Here is a 6,000-nt window from a genome sequence, read left to right on the forward strand (position 1 = left end):
AGAGCTAGTCTCCCAGATCTACTGATAGAGGCTAACAGAATCACAAGAGGAACAAGCTTTAAACAGAGACAACTATAAAAACTAACTCCAGAGATTACCAGATGGTGAAAGGCAAACTTAAGAATCTTACTAACAGAAACCAAGACCACTCACCATCATCAGAACACAGCACTCCCACCTCACACAGTCCTGGGCACCCCAACACACTCAAAAACCTAGACCTAGATTTAAAAACATATCTCATGATGATGGTAGAGGACATCAAGAAGGACAGTAATAACTCACTTAAAGAACTACAGGAGAACACTGCTAAAGAGTTACAAGTCCTTAAAGAAAAACAGGAAAACACATCCAAACAGGTGATGGAAATGAACAAAACCATACTAGGCCTAAAAAGGGAAGTAGACACAATAAAGAAAACCCAAAGTGAGGCAACTCTGGAGATAGAAACCCTAGGAAAGAAATCTGGAATCAGAGATGGGAGCATCAGCAACAGAATACAAGAGATGGAAGAGAGAATCTCAGGTGCAGAAGATTCCATACAGAACATGGGCACAACAATCAAAGAAAATGCAAAATCCAAAAAGATCCTAACTCAAAACATCCAGGAAATCCAGGACACAATGAGAAGACCAAACATACAGATAATAGGAGTAGATGAAAATGAAGATTTTCAACTTAAAGGGCCAGCAAATATCTTCAACAAAATTATAGAAGAAAACTTCCCAAACCTAAAGAATGACATGCCCATGAACATACAAGAAGCCTACAGAACTCCAAATAGACTGGACCAGAAAAGAAATTACTCCTGACACATAATAATGAGAACAAAAAATACACTAAATAAAGATAGAATATTAAAAGCAGTAAGGGAAAAGTGTCAAGTAACATATAAAGGCAGGCCTATCAGAATTACACCAGAATTTTCACCAGAGACTATGAGAGCCAGAAGTTCCTGGACAGATGTTATACAGACATTAAGAGAACACAAATGCCAGTCCTGGCTACTATACCCAGCCAAACTTTCAATTCCCATACATGGAGAAACTAAAGTATTCCACTGCAAAACCAAATTCTACACATTATTTTTCCACGAATCCAGCCCTTCAAAGGATAAGAACAGAAAAAAAAAAAAAAAAAGAAAACAATACAAGGACTGAAACCATGCCCTAGAAAAAGCATGAAAGTAATCCTTCAACAAACTTAAAAGGAGACAACCACAAGAAGAGAATGCCAACTCTAAAAACAAAAATAATAGGAAGCAACAATTACTTTTCCTTAATATCTCTTAATATCAATGGACTCCATTCCCCAATAAAAAGACATAGACTAACAGACTGGCTACACAAACAGGACCCAACATTTTACAGCTTAAAGGAAACCCATCTCAGGGAAAAAGACAGACACTACCTCAGAGTGAAAGGCTGCAAAACACTTTTCCAAGCAAATAGTCTGAAGAAACAATCTGGAGTAGCCATTGTAATAATGAATAAAATTGACTTCCAACCTAAAGTTATCAAAAAAGACAAGGAGGGAAACTTCATATTCATCAAAGGTAAAATCCTCCAAGAGGAACTCTCAATTCTGAATATCTATGCTCCAAATGCAAGGGCAGCCATATTCATTAAAGACACTTTAGTAAAGCTCACAGCACACATTGCACCTTACACAATAATAGTGGGAGACTTCAACACACCACTTTCATCAATGGACAGATTGTGGACACAGAAAATAAACAGGGACACAGTGAAACTAACAGAAGTTATGAAACAAAAGGATTTAACAGATATCTACAGAAAATTTTATCCTAAAAAAAAAAAAATGGATAAACCTTCTTCTCAGCACCTCATGGTACCTTCTCCAAAATTGACCATATAATTGGTCACAAAAGAGTCCTCAACAGATATAAAAATATTGAAATTGTCCCATGTATCCTATCAGATCACCATGGACTAAAGCTGATCTTCAATAACAACATAAATAATAGAAAGCCAACATTCATGTGGAAAGTGAACAACACTCTCCTCAATGATACCTTGATGGAGGAAGGAATAAAGAAAGAAATTAAAGACTTTTTAGAGTTTAATGAAAATGAAGTCACAACATACCCAAACTCATGGGACACAATGAAAGCATTCCTAAGAGGAAAACTCATAGTTCTGAGTGCCTCCGATAAGAAACTAGAGAGGGCACACACTAGCAGCTTGACAGCACACCTAAAAGCTCTAGAACAAAAGGAAGCAATTTCACCCAAGAGGAGTAGATGGCAGGAAATAATCAAATTCAGGGGCAATATCAACCAAGTGGAAACAAGAAGAACTATTCAAAGAATAAACCAAAGGAGGAGCTGGTTCTTTGAGAAAATCAACAATATAGATAAACCCTTCCAGACTCACTAGAGGACACAGGGACACCATCCTAATTAACAAAATCAGAAATGAAAAGGGAAACATAACACCAGATCCTGAAGAAATCCAAAACACCATCAGATCCTTCTACAAAAGGCTATACTCAACAAAACTGGAAAACCTGGATGAAATGGACAAATTTCTAGCCAGATACCAGGTACCAAAGTTAAATGAGGATCAGGTTAATGATCTAAACAGCCCTTTATCCTCTAAAGAATACTCTAAAGAATACTACACAGCTATTAAAAAGAATAAATTTATGAAATTCCTAGGCAAATGGATGGACCTGGAATGCATCATCCTGAGTGAGGTAACTCAATCACAAAAGAGCTCACATGATATGTACTCACTGAAAAGTGGATATTAGCCCAGAAGCTTAGAATACCCAAGATATAGGATACAATTTGGGAAGCACATGAGACTCAGGAGGAACGAAGACCAGGGTGTGGACACTTTGCCCCTTCTTAGAATTGGGAGGTGAACACCCATGGAGGGAGTTTCAGAGATGAAGTTTGGAGCTGAGACGAAGGGGTGGACTGTCTAGAGACTGCCATATCGAGGGATCCATCCCTTAATCAGCCTCCAAACGCTGACACCATTGCATACACTAGTGGAATTTTGATGAAAGGACCCTGTTATAGCTGTCTCTTGTAAGACTATGCTGGGGCCTGGCAAACACCGAAGTGGATGCTCACAATAAGCTATTTGATGGAGCACAGGGCCCCCAATGGAAGAGCTAGATAGAGTACCCAAGGAGCTGAGGGGATCTGCAACCCTATGGGTGGAACAACAATATGAACTAACCAGTGCCCCCTGAGCTTGTGTCTCTAGCTGCATATATATTAGAGGATGGCCTGTTTGGCCATCAGTGGAAAGAGAGGCCCATTGGTCGTGCAGACGTTATATGCCCCAGTGCAGGGGAACACCAGGACCGGGAAGTGGGAGTGGGTGGGTGGGGGAGTGGGGAGGGGGAGGGAACACTGGATATGTGAATGAAGAAAGTACCTAATTAAAAAAAAAAGACAAAATGGCAACCAACCTATTTGGAAATGATCTTTACCAATCCTATATCTGATATGGGGCTAATATCCAATATATATCAAGAACTCAAGAAGCTGGACTCCAGAAAACCAAATAATGCTTTAAAAATTGGGGTATAGAGCTAAGCAATGAATTCTCAACTGAGAAATACTGAATGGTTGAAAAGCACCTAAAAATTGTTCAACATCCTTAATCACAGGGGAAATGCAAATTAAAACAACACTGAGATTCCACCTCACACTAGTCCAAATGGCTAAGGTCAAAAACTCAGGGGATAGCAGATGCTGGCAAGGATGTGGAGAAAGAGGAACACTCCTCCATTGCTGGTGGTATTGCAAGCTGGTACAACCACTCTGGAAATCTGTTTGCTAGTTCCTCAAATAATTGGACATAGTACTACTGGAAGATCCAGCAATACCACTCATGGGCATATCCCCAGAAGATTCTCCAACTTCTTAGAAGGACACATGCTCCACTATGTTCATAGCAGCCTTATTTATAATAGCCAGAAGCTGGAAAGAACCCAGATGTCCCTTAACAGAGGAATGGATACAGAAAATGTGGTACATTTATACAATGGAGTACTACTCAGCTATTAAAAACAATGAAATAATGAAATTCTTAGATAAATAGATGGATCTGGAGGATATTCTTCTGAGTGAGGTAACACAATCACAGAAAAACACACATGATATGCACTCACTGATATTAGCCCTTCAGAACACCCAAGGTGCAGTTTGCAAAACACATGAAACTCAAGAAGAAGGAATACCAATGTGTGGACACTTTGATCCTTCTTAGAAGGGGAATAACCATGGAAGGAGTTACAGAGACAAGGTTCAGAGCAGAGACTGAAGAAATGACCATCCAGAGACTGCCACACCTGGGGATCCATTCCATAAACAACCACCAAAGCCAGATACTATTGCAGATGCCAACAAGAGCCTGCTGACTGGAGCCTGATATAGCTGTCTCCTGAGACACTCTACGAGTGCCTCAAAAATACAGAAGTAGATGCTCACAGTCATCCATTGGATGGAGCATAGGGTTCTCAATGAAGGATCTAGAGAACGTATCCAAGGAGCTGAAGGGGTTTGCAGCCCCATAGGAGGAAGAACAATATGAACCAACAGTACTCCCAGAGCTCCCTGGGACTAAACCACCAATCAAAGAAAACACATGGTGTGACTCATGGCTTTAGCTGCAAATGTAGCAGATGGTCTAGTTGGTCATCAATGGGAGGAGAAGCCTTTGTTCCTGTGTAGGTTCTATGCCCCAGTATAGAGGAAAGCCAGGGCCAGGAAACAGGAGTGGCTGGGTTGGGGAGCAGTGGAGAGGGGAGAGGATAGGGGATATTTGGAGGGGAAACTAGGAAAGGGAATAACAATGAAATGTAAATTAAAAATATAGCTAATAAAAACAAAAATAAAAATAAATTGAAACAAACAAAATAAACCAAAACAAAATAAAAGAGGGCTCTGAGGTCACTTGCTATGAAGAGACAAGATGGCTGCTCAGAGAGCCAGAGAATAGAAGCTGCCTACTTCTTGTGGCAGATATTCATTAAACTGTGAATTTATAAAATTGGGATTATTTTCTTTTAAGATACATTTATACAGAGTTGTTCAAATCCTATGGGAAATTTTGCTCACATTTCAGAACTAAAATAGGGAAAATTTACTGACTCCTAAGTACAGAGCGAAAATAATTGCCTGCTATGAACAAGTATTAAATTAAAGATGTCTGTGTCTCCAGGTAGAGAATGTAACTGTTAGACCATATATTTAAGTCTACAGGAAACTCTTGGTCTTTGTTGGGCTCCACAGGAATATTGGGTTAAAATCCTGGTTTGACTAGCTGCCTACTTCTTATTAGTCAAGTGTAATTAAATTGTTTTCATAGTTATAAGAAGAGAATACAGATTTTCAAAATAATTTTTTGGTGTGTGTGTGTGTGTGTGTGTGTGTGTGTGTGTTTTATTATTCCACTGGAAGTGAGGGCAGGATACAAGCTTTCCACGTTGCCAAATGAAGGATATGCTATGTTGGGAGAAAGGTTTCGTCTTTCTGTTTTTAGAAAAGGTGATTAGTGCCAATATACCCTCCAGAGTTATATAGATCAGATGTGATGAAGGGAGACACCCAGAGGACTAGATTCTAGAGAATCAAACCAAAAGGGTTATCTTGACGACAATAAAATATTTTTTAAGATTTTTATATTGAAGGATATACAGCCTTAGTTAGTCTCATTGTTAGACATGCTGAACTGGCCTGCTTTGAACTCCTGATCTCTTGGACTTTCAGCCAGATCCAGTCAGGACACAAACATCAGAGACTAAAACAATTTGTGGTGCGACCTTCTTAAGGCCAAACAACTTTCCCATTTTTCCCACCCTCCCCCACTTAAAGATATCTCAGCACCCATATTCAGCTTGAAGAAGTTATGAAAAGTAGTTGCCCCATTTCCCTGGTCTTGGGGGTCTAGAAGTGGTTATTATAGTTGTCTTTGGGGGAATGTTGAAATGGTCATAATTAAAACAGGGAGGAAATAG

Source organism: Mus caroli, unplaced genomic scaffold, assembly GCF_978045245.1.
Source record: "Mus caroli unplaced genomic scaffold, Mus_caroli_1 scaffold_17, whole genome shotgun sequence".
Lineage (NCBI taxonomy): Eukaryota > Metazoa > Chordata > Mammalia > Rodentia > Muridae > Mus > Mus caroli.